The sequence below is a fragment of the Pelodiscus sinensis genome, unplaced genomic scaffold, assembly GCF_049634645.1.
Source record: "Pelodiscus sinensis isolate JC-2024 unplaced genomic scaffold, ASM4963464v1 ctg35, whole genome shotgun sequence".
NCBI lineage: Eukaryota > Metazoa > Chordata > Testudines > Trionychidae > Pelodiscus > Pelodiscus sinensis.
The window spans coordinates 4,214,475-4,229,694 of record NW_027465908.1 but is presented as its reverse complement, the minus strand read 5'-3'; the positions used below and the strand labels follow the sequence as shown (position 1 = coordinate 4,229,694).

Below are 15,220 nucleotides of genomic sequence, written 5' to 3'. Positions count from 1 at the left end.
TAGTCTAACAAAAGAACGTTCCCATACTTCCACCCTTCCATTGCTTTTTTTACTGAGAGAAGTTTGCCCCTGCCCAAGCATCATGGCCCTTTTTTTGGATGCAATGCCACCGTGAACAGATTCGGCATCACAGCATGGCAGCCACCATCAAAATTCAATACAGGGCTGCAAATCCTTTCACCGAATGTATTTGTTTATTGTGACTACACTGCCCCATTTTTAAGGTAGGTTGTGTAAACCGAAGACAGCAACAAACAAAATAATCCCCGAACCCTTTTGCATTTAACATAGCAGCAAGAATAAGAACTTGTATGTATCTACGCCACATGAACAACAAAAAATAGCTTTTATTTCTTTTGAGTCTTTAAATAGCCATGAATGAAATGGCACAATGGAATATGATGAATATATAGTAATCTAATGATTACTGTCTACCTTTCCTGTCTACGTGGGTACATGCATACACACACAGACATACAGTAAATATATATACAGATGTGGGTATACACAGACAGCTATACTGGAGAAATATACAATGAGTATATATATAATATAGATCTGTATATACAGATATTGCTCACCATCAAGTAATCTCTCAGGTATTTCTTGAGTTACAGACGTATCTACACATAGGTATATGTATACAGTATGTGTACAGACATTGATACAGGCTAATATTTTACATAGTATTTGGGTGGCAGACAGTTTATATAATTTGAAAGTTAGATAATGCAAAAATTTACTATTTCCAATTATAAAATTAGAATGTAGAAAATACTCTGCCATAAGTAACAGTTGTTTGGATGGTCTGAAGTGTAAGGGTGATTATTTACAGTGGCGGTAAGTGCAGCATGTACAAATGCCAAATGAAGAAATAAATATACACACATGTATATTTTTAAAGAAAAGTGACTGACTAATTAAAGTTCCTATCAGAAGCAACAGAGTTAAACAGAAGCAGTGAGGATTAATAGGGGGAAAGAAAATGGAAGCTTTGTTCTAAAGTGGAAGCATAAGATGCGAAATTTCAAAATCGGATGGCTTGGTCGGTGATTTCTTTCATTTAAATGAATTGATCTGTTGCTAAACTGCTGCTCTTGTGCCAAGAAACCTTTAACTCTTTCGGCTCAAACCCCATCATGTTTTCTCTTGAGCATGCCACTATTCGATTAGAAAGCGGAAAATAAAAAGAAGGGGGAATAAAAAAAAGCATAAAAACCTGGGGGATTAAATCCGCGAGCACATGCAGCACACAAAAGAGCGACAATATGGAGAGCATCCATGTTTCGTTAGAACTTCTACTGTATAAACAATGTGATTCTTGTTCTTACAATGTTACTAAAACTTGGAAAGGCGACAAAAAGGCCTTCAATCTTCACAATTTATACTTACAGATAGAACTTAGTGGCAAACCCATCAGAAATGGGGTTTGCAGCAGGAAAAAAAAACACAACAGAATCCTAACCTAGTCCATTGTAAACATTCACTTACCGAGAATGCCTTAAGCATTTTCCAACAGAACCCCCTTTTCTACACATGTTCACCTACGTGGAAAAAAAAAAGCTGTTTTGGTAAAATTTGGGTGAGAGTTGCTAGTGCTTTTCCGTTTTGTTTTGGGTTTGTTTTTCCCACAAAAAATGAAAATAAAAAATGAAAATAAAATATACTTTTCGTAATTAAAGTTAATTCCGGGGGAAAAAATGTATATGTGCAGAACAGAAAAAAATAATATAGACATATATTTCCCTCCCACTTTCCAAACTCCACTGCAGTTCCTCCTAAACTGCTGCTTGCTCCAATCTGGTGCCTGCTTAACAACGGAATGACAGGCAACATCTGTTTGTATAGAAGCCAAGATCAAGCCTTCAAAATTTTTCTGGCTTGGTTTCCCTCCCCCCCCCCCCCCCCCCCCCCCCCCTCCTCTCCATGGAAAGCTTTTTTTCAGAATAAAAAAAAAAAGCGCACAGCAAGATTTTGAAAGCAGCTCAAGTGAGGCAGCAAAAGTATTTTTCCTTGAGTTATTTCAAGGTGTAGCGTTTCTAGGGTAATTTGTTCACCCCACCTCCCTGAGTCTCAGCTCTTCCTCATGCTATTAACACCGTAACACACAACTTAAAAAAATCCAACATACCTTGATCACTAAAAGGGCACTCCCTCCTATGGGGGGGTTATTCTTCAGTAGTCAACTAAAAAAATGTATTGGGGGCCGGGGAGGAATGGGAGGACAATTTTGTCCCCTTTTCTTTTGTTTTACAAACCCTGGTCTGAAATACATACATAAAAAATCAAATCAAGCCCAAATAAGTTTCAGTGTCGGGCTACTGCCAATTCTGTGGCAAAGCAGGAGAAAGCACAATAATTCCACATGCTGAGTTGGAAACAACTGGAAAGAGACCAACTCTCTAGAAGTCACAATGAAAAGTATCAAGGCACCCACTCCTCCCCTTCTCCCCCCTCCCGGTACCTTCCCCTCGAAAAATAAAAGTCATGCCATCAATTTAAACGATTAATTTAACAAAAGGAAAAGGGAACGAAAAAATGAGGCTATTTAAAAACTGGATGAACGTTTTATTCACTGGTGAATTGGTGCACATATACACAACGTTAAAAAAATTCAGACAAGTTGCTAAGGAGACTTGTGTAAACTCAGAACACAGGCACATTTCTTGGCCTTTTCCCCCTATATTCCATCTTGTATTCTGATCACGCACCACTGCGACACCACTGCACCAATCCACTGCATTAATCTTAGCCTTAAACAGGCTGACTGGCAGAGCAAACTGTGTGTATATATCATCTTTCAAACTTAACAAGTTAAAGGGAGAGAGGGTGGTGGTGGGTGGGGAGAGATGGAGGGGCGGGACACTTCATTCTGAATATAAAAATACAGGACCTGAGCTTAGTAAGGGAATTTTAAAGAGGAAGGGTTATATGGGCGTATGTGCATAGCTGTAAGCCACCCTTCGCTTTCTTGTGTGTTTCTCTCTCCCGCTCCTTATAACAGAATCCCACATCCCCTGGCAGATGTCTGAGGCATCTGAATCCCTGCCAGATATAACAATGTCAGACCCAGTCTATGCCACCAGATGACCTGTGCCAAAGTACCTCATTCTCCTAGCTCAGTGGGCTCGTACATTCATATTAAACAACCATTTTTCTTTTCTAATGTGCAGATTTATAAACTGCATTTTTAAGAAAATGCATTTTTATCCTTTTTTCAAAGAAAAAAAAAGTTGATAAATAAACGGAGGCATTTTGAAATGAAGCATGGCAGGTAACTTCTCTCCTGCCACACAATCCATTCTCTCTCTCCCGCCACAGCTTCCCCTCCCTCCCCACCCCCCCCAGTCACATACCTGAAACAGCAGCCGGATGTGTTCACATGAGGGTTAGGTGAAATGAACATTATCTTTCAGTTTCATGGGTGCCACCAATACATGTATTATTATTGTTTAAAAGATATTAGCATACCCACCTTGTCTCAGTGATATCCTGAGACCAACATTTATTTTATTTTACTCTAACTTCAACTTTGAAATAAACAAGTTTGCAGAATTAGCCTATTTCATGTAGAAAATGTTGAAAGATGGTGGTCCAGCAATTTCATAATCAGAAATGAGATGAAACTGACCTTTTTCTGCCAAGAGTTTTGGTTTTAGCAAATGGACATCATCAACCCCTAGCCCCCAGCCTGCAGTTCTACTTTGGGTGCCGGGATTCAGATTTGGGACTTTTCACCCTGGGAAGGTAGGCGGTACAGCACCTTTTCAAGTGAACTTCTTACAGACAAAGAACCACCATCTTCTTATTGCAGGGGTCACCAACCAGTAGATCAGGATCTACCAGTAGATTTTGGAGCCTCTGACAGAGGATCCTGACTGATTTGGCCAAGAGGCTGTCAATCAAGAGCAGCACTTAAACTGCCCCTCCCACCACTGCTGCACATCTCCTGCCCTTTGCCTTGGAGCTGCCCATCACCTTAGGGAGCCTCCTGCTTTCCCACGTGGCTGAAGGGGTAGGACATTCACCTGGGGAGCCGAGAGTGCCAGGCTCTAGCCCCGCCCTGGGAGCCACTGGACCACCAACACAGCAGATAATGGACACCCTGAAGGCAGGGAGGTGGGATGGATTCCCCAGTGTAAGGGTCGCCATGGGGTGGGTTTGAGTGTGGCTCAAGGGACAGGGCATTTCCCTGGGGAGCCAAGGGTGGTAGGCTCTAGCCCCACCCCAGAAGCCACCAGACTGCCAACACAGGAGACATGCTGAGAAAGGAAGAGGAGAGGGTACTAATGTCAAGGTGCCCCCCCTCCTAACCATGATCCTATCTCCACAGAGCAGATGGGGGGCACAATAGGACTTGGGATGGAGTTTGCTAGCTTCTTTAGGGAGTGATCCAGGGCCAGGACGTGGGTGAGTCTGCCCTAGCCCCACTGCACCACCAACCAGCAGCCACCTGATGTAAGCTGGACCCCACATCCCAAACTCCTACCCCAGTCATGAACCCCTCCTGCACCCTAAGCTCCTGAACACCCCTGCATCCAAACACCCTCCGAAAGCCTGCACCTAAACCTCCTACATCCCAACTGCCTGCCCCAAGAGCAGCTCAGAGCCCTTCTCGCACTCCAGATCCCTTAATCTAAGACCACAGCCTGCACCACAAGCCTCTGCCCCAGAGAAGGGTGGGAGGGAGGTGGGGCAAGGATGTTTGGGTTTGAGGTAGATCTTCGTAGATCTTGGATTGCACTTAAATTCAAAAAGTGATCTTGTGCTTAGAAAGGCCAGAGACCACTGTCCTATTGTAATATTTCTACCTGTGTTTGGATCACATTCTCGCAGTGGGGGGTGGAGGCCTGGCTTAGAGGTCTACAGCTCATCTTTGAAAAAACAAGTCTCCCTGCAACCAAATGTTCCTAATACCACAGGGTGGATTCATCATCCTGAGGCAGGCAGACAGACAGGCCCCCAAGCAGGTTACTCTGGGTCTGTGTGACAGAGCTGGTGATAATGCCAAGGACTCTAAGAACAAGTGCATGTTTCTTTAGAATTCCCAATTTGTGACAAGGGACATGTGTGCCCAAAGAGGTGGTCCAAGCAGTGGATAGGTTAGAAGACGACAGTTGAGATGTGGTTTCCATGCCTAGTTTGGCTATGAACTGACCATTTGGTCTTGGGTAAGTTGTTTGACCTCTTTGGATATATCCATACTGAAATTACAGTCCCGTGGCATGGCCATGGCTGTCCCAAGTCAATTGGCTTGGGCATGTGGGAATAAAATCTGCTGCATAGTCAGATCATGCTCCAGCCTTGGTTCTGGGACCCTCCTTTTCATGGGGTTCTTGGTTCTGGGACCCTCCTTCTCATGGGGTTCCAGATCGTGGGCTCCAATGCAAGCCTGAACATTACACAGCAATTTTAGATAGCCCATACCCCAAGCACTACGAGCCGGAACCTTCTGCCTGGGGTGATGCAGGTGTTTAGCTGCTGTGAAGCTATAGCCTGTGTGCCTCATTTTCCCCACCCATAAAATAGGGATAATGTTACTTACTTGCCTCTGTAAAGTACTATGAGCTCTATGAATACAAATTGCTGCCTAATCTTATGGAAGGTGAAATGGATGATCTACTCCCACTTTGACGGCAGGGGCACACATTAAAGGCACCGCTGCTTGTGAGCACCGGCTGAGGACTAAGTATCCCCCCTTTTTCCCTCTTGTATTTAGGTCCAGAATTTGCACATGTTGACAATAGGATCTCTCATATTTATTTCAATCATAGCAACTGCTCAAGTGGTGTTGAGACAGCGATGAGGGAACCTCAGACGGTTCAGAGCTTTGGCTCCGTTTGGTTAAAACATCTCCAAATAAGGTTCACTGACCATGTTTGTTTTGTGAATCTTGTGAGGGCACAAGAGTCTAGAAGTGAGGGCACAAGAGTCTAGAAGTTAGTTAGTTTTTATTTTTATTTTTTTTAAACCATTACTGAACTTTCCTGAGCTTCAAAAGTGTCTGTGTCCAATTCAATTCAAGCAACAGACACAGATTCAAGGCAGGCATTAATTCCTTCAAACCAGATTTCTCAAGGCTAACTTTTAAGGTCACATTAAATGGCCAAATACATTTTTTACTTAAGAAATGTGGTGACGTGATCTTTAGCGAGAACTACGTCTTCTGTTTATTCACAGGCATTTACAACCTGGGCTGTCACAGCTTCTCTTTTATCACTTTGCTCATGCATCTCTGCCTTAATCACAAAGGACCTTAGGAAAAGATGGCAGATAAGTTGCAATGTACAGTTAATCAGAGGCCTCCATGCCAACAAGGGAGCCATCTGTGATGGTGGTTTCTGTAACGTGTCGGACACCTGTCTGCTAGAACAGGTAAACTGCTACTCTTGTGCTACAATGCTAAAAGCCTCCAACTACCAATGCCTTTCAGTCATAGGCACCAAATTCCTCTCCAGCTGGAGAGGACGCTTGACATCCCTGTCCACTCCAGACTCTGTCCCCACTCCACCCCTTCCAAGCCCCCACTCTTCCTCTTCCTGCCCCCGCCCCATCTGTTCCCCATCTCCTCCCCAGAGTGCACCCTGATCCTGCTTCCCCCACCCCCTCCCAGAGCTTCTTGAACACTGGGACTCAGCTGTTTCATGATGCTCTGGAAGCGCTGGGAGATCAGGAGAGGAGGTGGGCAGCGGGGCCACCAGCAGGTGAGAGTGTGGGGGGAGAGGTTAGGGGGAAATCCAGTGGGTGCTCAATGCCCTGTGAGTTCCCCAGCCTGGGAGCACCCAGAGAGTTGGTGCTTTCTGTTAATGTTTTTCAAGTGGGCCCTTGCCGAAGGCCCCACAGTAATTTCCCCCTCGACAGGTCAGTGAATGCAGCAAAAGTGTAATTCAGACCCCAGGGATTTCAACGTGGTTTGGACCAGGACCCAGAAACAGGCACCATCAGCAGAATATTTTAACCCCTGAATATCTTTAGTGACCTCAGTGTTCACTTTCCCCTGATGATCTTCATTCAGTTCACAGGAAGGAAGATTTACTAGTAACTGCAGTCCAGCAGTGCCTAAAGGCTAAATGACATCAGTCACCCACCACAGTAGGCACTTAAAGAAAGATGCGCCGAATTCTGGGTCACTTTGTGCTGTGTTTTCAAAAAGCTTCTAGTGTCTTTTAATTCCTGGTGTGATTGAACCAAGACCATGTTTTTATTTTTGGTTCTGAGCGAAACCAGAACTTTTAAAAGCCACTCAATTCCTTCTCAAGGCCTCAAAACATCTGTTTCTACCCAGCTAGAGGAAAGCAGATGTTTAAGACTTCCTTTTTTAGGGCCTAGTGAGAGGTGTATCATTATTTTAACGTTATGCTTAGCAGTCACACAAACATTTTATCATCATTACACGTATCATTAGGAATGTGTTTGAACTGTGTAATCTGAAGATAAGGGGATAAAACCCTCACAGGGGGTCTGAGGGTTACCCTCTCATGGGCAAAGCTTTTGGATAATATATGCCATTCAGTGCAAGCTGGTGCATTCCAACAGCAGAAAGAGAAATGCATTGATTAGGAATGGATAAAAACCACTCAGCAGCAGAGAAGGTTTGCAAGTACCCAATGGGGAAGCATGAGGGACATAACACCCCACCTATTCCCAGCATTCTATTTAAGTTCTGATTATCTAGTAAAGCTGGAAAATGTCCCCCACCATAAATTATATATAATTAACAAACTGTGTTCTAACATGGAATTAGAAAGCCAGGAAACTTTGAATTATTCCATACAAGCTAGCATCCCAGTATTGGGTGTCTGGGACTATTTACCAATGTCTGTAGGACTTCAGTGAATAGCCTGAAAGACACAGGAGAGCATTAAGGGGTTTTTGGACAATGTCGTTCATCATAGGGCCTAATTGTACAAGGTGCCAGGTGCTTCTGAAAGGTGCTTAGTACAGTCAACAGGAGTGAAGGGTGCTCAGCTCATAATGAGCACCTCTACAGGTACAGGCAAGTTCCTGAGTCCCACCCAATGTTTAGATCTAGAGTTGCCACTGCCTGCAATGTGCCCTGCAGGGAGAATATCTGTCTACACCTACACGTGGGGTAATGCAAAAAGAATGTGAAGCTCCTTCATCTGGCCAGCCAGCCAGTGCACCTCCATATAAAAGGAATAACCCCACGTGAGGGATACAGATATAAATACAGATGGATTGGGTTCAAAAAGTAGATTTAAATAATGTAGAAAAGTCAGATTTAATACAATTCCATTGTGTTCCTGTGTCCCCTGGATCCATAGAAATTACCTAAAAGTAGTACAACTGGCATGTATATTATTCTGTGTGCAATGACCTACAATTAATATAAATGGTGGTATAGAGGTATGGATAGACTGTAAAACTGGCCTCTAGTAGCTGATTTTCCACCCAATGCCAGCAAGTAATTTAAGAGAAATAATAAATATAGCATCCTTTTTATTTGTCTCTGGTTTTCTGAGCCTTTATGCATCATGCTGCCAAGCTTTTTTCTTTTCCCTGACCATAAAGGCTAGAAACGTTATCATTTCGGTATATGAAAGCTGTGATTGTTGCATAACAACACAATTCCAGGAGTTGTGGCTTTAAATATTGTGACACTCGTGATATATTCATGAGAGGTGACAACATTGTTATACAAATGGAAGCACATCTACACTATCAGGTTTTATCAGAAAAAGTTACACAAATTACGGAGCTTTTTCCGATTGTTTTTCCAGAACAGGCTTTTCCACCATTTGGCCTCACCTAGATGGGGCCAAACGGCAGAAAAGCCTCCTCTTTTGGAAGAGCCCTTATTTATCATAGAATGGGGTATACAGAGCTCCCCAAAAGAGCACATTTGCTCTTCCACAAAAAAAGCGGAAGAGCAAACAAGTTCCCTGGACATAGTGGGATTTTTCCGGGATACTTCTGGTGTCCCAGAAAACCCCCGCAGTGTAGACATAGCCACAGTAACAAGACACTTTCAGATAGTCTCCCAGGAAGTATGCAATAGGTCCATGAATTTATTCCAGGTCTTGTAATTCCAGCATAATGCTTTGATCATAAGATATTTCTTCAGATTTAGCATACTAACAAAAGCTTCTACTCCTATGAAAAGTGTCCTGGGACCTTGTTTTGTAACCAAGATGATCTGTTTTCCCCAAAACTAAGGAAGGTTTAGAACATGTGTTTTACCAGAACCGTCCTCTCTCATTTTTAAGGTCTCACCTGAAAGTCCCACAAACCATAAACTGCATGGCACTCAGGGCATCTGCCTCAGGAGTATGAAGGACTAAGTTAGTCTGCTGAGATTTGAACCTAGAAACACAGATATTCTAAGCTGTTTTTTAAAAATGTTTAAAAATGTTTATAAAAAAAACAACCTTGCTCCACCTTCCCTCCCAACAAGCACCTATGCATAGGTGAAGAATTGACTATGAAAACCTTTCCCCTAATATTTTAAGAAAATGTCTATTAAAAAAAAGTCAGCAGGATTTCTAAATACCTTTGAGAGGAAGGCCAGATTCCACATCAGCTTTACAATGAAGAGGGAAAAATGCTCTACTGACTTGAAGGTTTCTTTTAGTAGGTATAAAAATCACAATCACCTCTTTCTTTTCTATCCTGACAGTAAAAGTTATAAGGAATGCACCGATTTTGTTCAGCAGCGTGATGGCTGAATGATAGAGGCATGCACCTGCATGTTCGATACCATAGGAGGGAAGGCAGAAACAAACAGGGTGTGTTTTTAAAAGCTACAACTACTTTTAGGAAAAGAAAAATCACAGGGTCATTTCAATGGCTGCTCTTGGGATTCCACTAGGAGAGAGACTGAACATACCAAGGGTGAAATGAATGGAGTCAACAGACTCAGGATAAGGAGCTGCTTAATGAACGGGCTACATCTCCTTTCCTTCATGCGGCAACAAGAGAAATTGCTTCACTGCTTAGCTTTTGGCTTCATGTCCCCTTAGAACAGAACACAGCGAGCGTCTTGTCTCATCTCAGCTTTCAAAATCTAGGTCACTTCAGTTTGTGTCTGCGTTTCCAATGCTACCTTTGCAAGTAGTCTCATTACAGAGAAGCTTTAGCCAGAGACGCCAGAGCTGGAGATGCTGGCTCCAGACTCCTGACTCCCACAAGGATCCGATCCAGCTCCTCTCCTTTTCAGTATATAGACTCATGACCTACCAACAACTAAAGCCAACAAGCATATATATGAGGAAATAACAAGGAGTTCTGTGGCACCTTTGAGATTTGTCCAATTCATCTGATGAAGTGGGTTTTACTCACAAAAGCTTATGCCCTAATAAATCTGTAAGTTTCAAACATGCCTTCTTGTTTTTGCGATACAGACTAACACAGATTCCCCTCTGAGTATATGAGGAAGGCATCTGTCTCAATGAAGTGAGTAATGATCTACATGATGACGAAGGGTTCCTCAGCCAGTACATGAATACTCTGGCCTTTAGGAGGAGACTTAGTTAAGTGAGTCTAAGATGTAGCCACACCCTAACATCTCAACAATCACTTGACCACTCAGACCCTTACAGTTTCCATGGAGGATCATTCACTCCCTTTCCAACCAGCTATCATCTACTGAGGACTCAGAGGCTATGTCTACACTGCAAAGTTTTTGCACAAAAATGGCCGCTTTCGCGCAAAAACCTGCAGAGCGTCCATACCTCAAATGCGCTTTTGCACAAGTAAATCAGCAGTAAAACGGCAGAACAGAAGGCTTTTCAGAAGGTAAACTTCCTTCTATGAGGCTCAACTCCCTTTTGTGCTACAGCTATTGTGCAAAAAGACAAGTATGGACCCTCCAGAGGGGTTTCGTGTGCAAGAAATCCCTGTGGAAAAAAGCATCTGTGAATAGCCATCCGAGCTTTCTTATGCAAGAGCATCCATGAAGCGTGGACGCTCTCTTGCACAAAAGGACATAGCTTTTGTGATGTGCTTTGAGGTGTGGATGTGCTCTTGCGCAAGATGTTTTTGTGCAAGAACTCTTGCACAAAAGGCTTCTTGTGCAAGAAGCCTACAGCGTAGATGTAGCCAAATATGTCTACGCTACAGAGTTTTGTCAGGAAAACGGCCGTTTTTCTGACAAAACCCGAGTTACATCCACACTGCAATTGTGTTCTTCTGGAAGAAAATTGAAAGAACAGAGGAAGAAGCCTTTTTCTGAAAAAGGAGAGAAAAGGAATCTTGGAAGAAGAGGAAAGAGGAAAAAGCACAGATGCCCTCGTGGCTATTCCGTCCATAGCAATCACAGCTTAAATGCGAGAGAGCGTCCATTCAGTCTGGACGCTCTCTTTCGAAAAAGCAGATTGCTTTCTTGATGTATTTTTGCAGTGTGGATGCTCTTTTTCGGAAGAAGTTTTTTCAGAAGATGTCTTCTGAAAAAAGCTTCTTCCGAAAGAAGCCTGCAGTCTAGACGTAGCCAAACTGGGCCATAATCTAACTTTCTGGTCACAACATCCTCTGGCGAGCAGTTCCACAGGCTGACTGTGTGCTATGAGAAGTACTTCCTTTTGTCTGTTTTAAACCTGCTACCTATTCATTTCATTTGGTGACCCCTAGTTCCTGTGTTATGGGAAGGAGTAAATAACACCTCTTTATTCACTTTCTCCATACCAGTCATGATTTTATAGACCGTTACCATATCACCTCTTAGTCATCTCCTTTCCAAGCTGAAAGGTCCCACTTTTATTAATTCCTCCTCATATGGCAGCCATTCCAGACCCTCGATTTTGTTGAAAAAGATCACTGCCTGCACTGCCTTGATCTAGAATCTAGCAGGTACCCCCTGGGGAGCAGAGGCTAATGTCCTATGAACCTCAGCCCTGATTTCACTCCAACGGAACAGTGCATCAGCGTGCTGGGCAGAAGATGCTATACATAGCTCGCTGATTCCAAGATGAACACCACTACCCAGATCTTTAGTGGTTGCCTTAGTGTAGCCAGACAGGGACGGTTGGCTGACACTTAGCTATTACCGGTAACATCTCATTTACACATGTTGGCTTACCTAGCTCCCCCAAAATTTTGACAACATGCCTCCAGTCTTAAAACTGCACAGAAGGCTCTGATGGATGAAAACAACCTGCTGCACACAAGGCTGACACAAATGGTGCCAACAGGAGAAAAAAAGCCACAAGACTCTTCCCAGAAGCTCTGTCTGTCTTCAGAACAAAAGACCGTCAGCTGCAGTCCCTGATGACTTGACACAATGGACATTGGCCAAAGCAGGTGCCAAAATGCAGAAATTTTGCTTAGCCCAAACCTCAACATCACTGCAGAGCAGGGATTCAGATGGCCAAATGTGTTGTGGAGGTGTGGACAATCAAAAGACTGAATGGTGGATGGCAACAACTTGCTCCCCTCAATGTCTAAATAGCTGAACAATCTACATATCAATCTCAGGGTGTGTCTAAACTACATGGCTCCATCGATGGAGCCATGTAGATTAGGCTGATCGGCAAAGGGAAATGAAGCCACGATGTAAATAATCGCAGCTTCATTTAAATTTAAATGGCTGCCGCGCTGAGCTGACAAACAGCTGATCAGCTGTCTGTCGGCTCAGCGCGCTAGTCTGGATGCTCCCCTGCCGACCTGAAAGCCCTTTATCGACCTCCCCGTTATGCCTCGTAGGATGAGGTTTACCGGGGAGGTCGATAAAGGGCTTTCATGTTGACAGAGGAGTGTCCAGACTGCCCCAATCTGCTGACAAACAGCTAATCGGCAGAGCGGGGCAGCCATTTAATTTTAAATGAAGCCGCGATTATTTAAATCGCGGCTTCATTTCCCTTTGCCGAACAAACAAATCTACATGGCTCCATTGACGGAGCCATGTAGTCTAGACGTACCCTGAGATACATACAAAATAAGGTCTTACGAACCGGTTGGTTGAAATGGAGTCAGAAATAGTTTTGACAGTGCTCACATTTCAGGTAAGCAGAACTTACTTTAGGGGGTGATTTTCTGAGCCCTTGCACACTCACAGAAGGAAAGGGAGGGCTCTTCTGGTAAAGAATCACTCTAAGGAGAAGAGCCATTGAGCCCATATTCAGAAGCAAGGAGCACTGGCTTCTTCTGAGGGACAAAGCCGCAGGAACATCCTCTTACTAACCTACTATCTGCGGCAGGTTCTGTCTTGCCCACTTTAAAGGCACCACTTCTAAACTTGCCTCATTCCACAGAAAACAGAGAAGGAACTGACCTAGGAACTGGTTCTGATCGGACACAGATGTCATGAGAGCATCTCCACTGGCATCAAAAGAGCTACTCCTGATCGACACCCTATAAACAACATCAGAACCAGGACCTCACAGCTGATGCATTAGGTAATATTGTCCATCTTGCCATGAGATGGGGATGCACTCTAAAGCCCTCCAATAAATGCTTGCTCCTTCCTCTGAACCTGATGGTACAGGCCACTGTTGGAAGCAAGTTACTGGAGTAGGTGTCTTTAGCTGAACAGATCTACTATGGCAATTCCTATTCCTGCAAACTGGAGGGAGATCAGGCGTTGGCGTGAAACGGGAAATAAAGAAGCACGTGATGCTTAAAAATAAGGAACAATTCAGCCACTGTGGTCCCCCCTATTTTAAATGAAGCAGATGTGAGTTACATTTGTTTTGCATTTGTAATTAGCAGGCAGAACAGATGGCAAAGGCGTCGTTTAAAGTGACAGGTTCGATAAAATACCCAATGCCACATTTCACTAGGAGCAAAAGATACTTTTCTCTCTTCTCTCCATTGAAGTGCATCAGAAAAAAATCAAGCCTAGCAAATGTTCACATCAAGTTGAGGGATTCAACACAAGAGCAACCCATTGTATTTTGGATTGTGTATTGCTAGGTGGGTGGGGTGTAAAAAGGGCAACAGCAAATTGATTGCTAGGAGCAACACAATGGGAAATGCTGCCACCATTATTAAAAAGGGACGCTAATAAATATATAACTGTCTCCTCTTTCTCTTGCAATAAATAGTCTTGTGATGAGGCACCAGGATGGGACTCAGGAGATCTGTGTAAATTTCATAAAAACCAGGATGTACGACAGGTTTCATTGATCTAGGTACTTGTAGCCCCTTACCCCATGATATCTGTGGTCAGAAATGTTAGTAAATATACTGTCACAACACTTCTGTATCAGCTCCACTTCGTAAATGGGAAACAGAGTCACAACGCAATTAAGTGACTTGGCCAAGGCCTTTCAGGGGGTTCACAGGAGAGCCAGGAAATTGAACACAATTTCCTGAATCCCAGCCTAGGAATCTTGGTGGACTCTGTTCATGGCATTTTCCTATTCAAAGCAAACATGCTTTCTCAAAAGCACAGCCAAGGATGGAGGCAACATTGCTTGCCAAATATTCATGCTAAGTGCCACTTGCTAGAAGTGCTGATACGTTGTTCCTGAACAGTCTGTTGACAGTGCAGCACAGCCGTCTGCTTGTGTGCTCTGCAATGCAAGGTGTCCGAAAACCTTGTTGGGGGGGGGGAAGGGGCCTGGATCCAGAGTGTTTGAGAATTATTTTTGACTGTACCTGATGTGCTTAGTAATGCAAAACCAATTTGGTTTCCCTAACTTAAGACACTCTCACCCCCAGAAAAGCCCCACTAGTCTAATGGCAAGGAACATAGTCATACCTGCTACAAAAGGAAAGGGTAATTCTGATATGATTTTGTTATTTTTAATTCTTGAGCAGTGCTTCACCATTATGGTGAGGGGCACCAGAGAATGATCTTAACACAGTGCAATCAGATACAACTGGGCTACGGAAAAACTTTCCATTAAAAGCATTTGTGGAAAAGAGCGTCTAGATTGGCACGGATGCTTTTCCACAAAAGCACTTTTTGCAGAAAAGCGTCTGTGCCAATCTAGACGTGCTTTTCTGCAAAAAAGCCCCTATCGCCATTTTCACGATCAGGGCTTTTTTTGCGGAAAACAAATCTGAGCTGTCTACACTGGCCCTTTTGCACAAAAGTTTTGCGCAAAAGGACTTTTGCTTGAACGGGAGCAGCATAGTATTTACGCAAGAAGCACTGATTTCTTACAGTAGGAAGTCAGTGCTATTGCGGAAATTCAAGTGGCCAGTGTAGACAGCTGGCAAGTTTTTCCGGAAAAGCGGCTGATTTTCCGGAAGAACTGGCCAGACTAGACACAGCCATGGTCCATAAGAAATCTCTGGCATGGATGACAACAGTATCCAG

The 15,220-nt window shown here is 43.6% G+C and overlaps 1 protein-coding gene across 9 annotated transcripts in view; it reads right to left on the bottom strand.

The window, feature by feature from the left end:
* The window catches only part of LOC142824432 (uncharacterized), a 65,396-nt gene that overhangs the window by 26,250 nt on the left and 23,926 nt on the right, over nucleotides 1-15,220 (bottom strand). Inside the window, exon 5 of one of the 9 annotated variants that reach the window (XR_012899309.1) lies at nucleotides 1,492-1,544. The exons of the other annotated variants lie outside the window; for them this stretch is intronic. The gene's annotated coding sequence lies outside the window, so the exon portion shown is untranslated. The remainder of the gene's footprint in view (nucleotides 1-1,491; nucleotides 1,545-15,220) is intronic. 9 annotated transcript variants of the gene reach the window in all.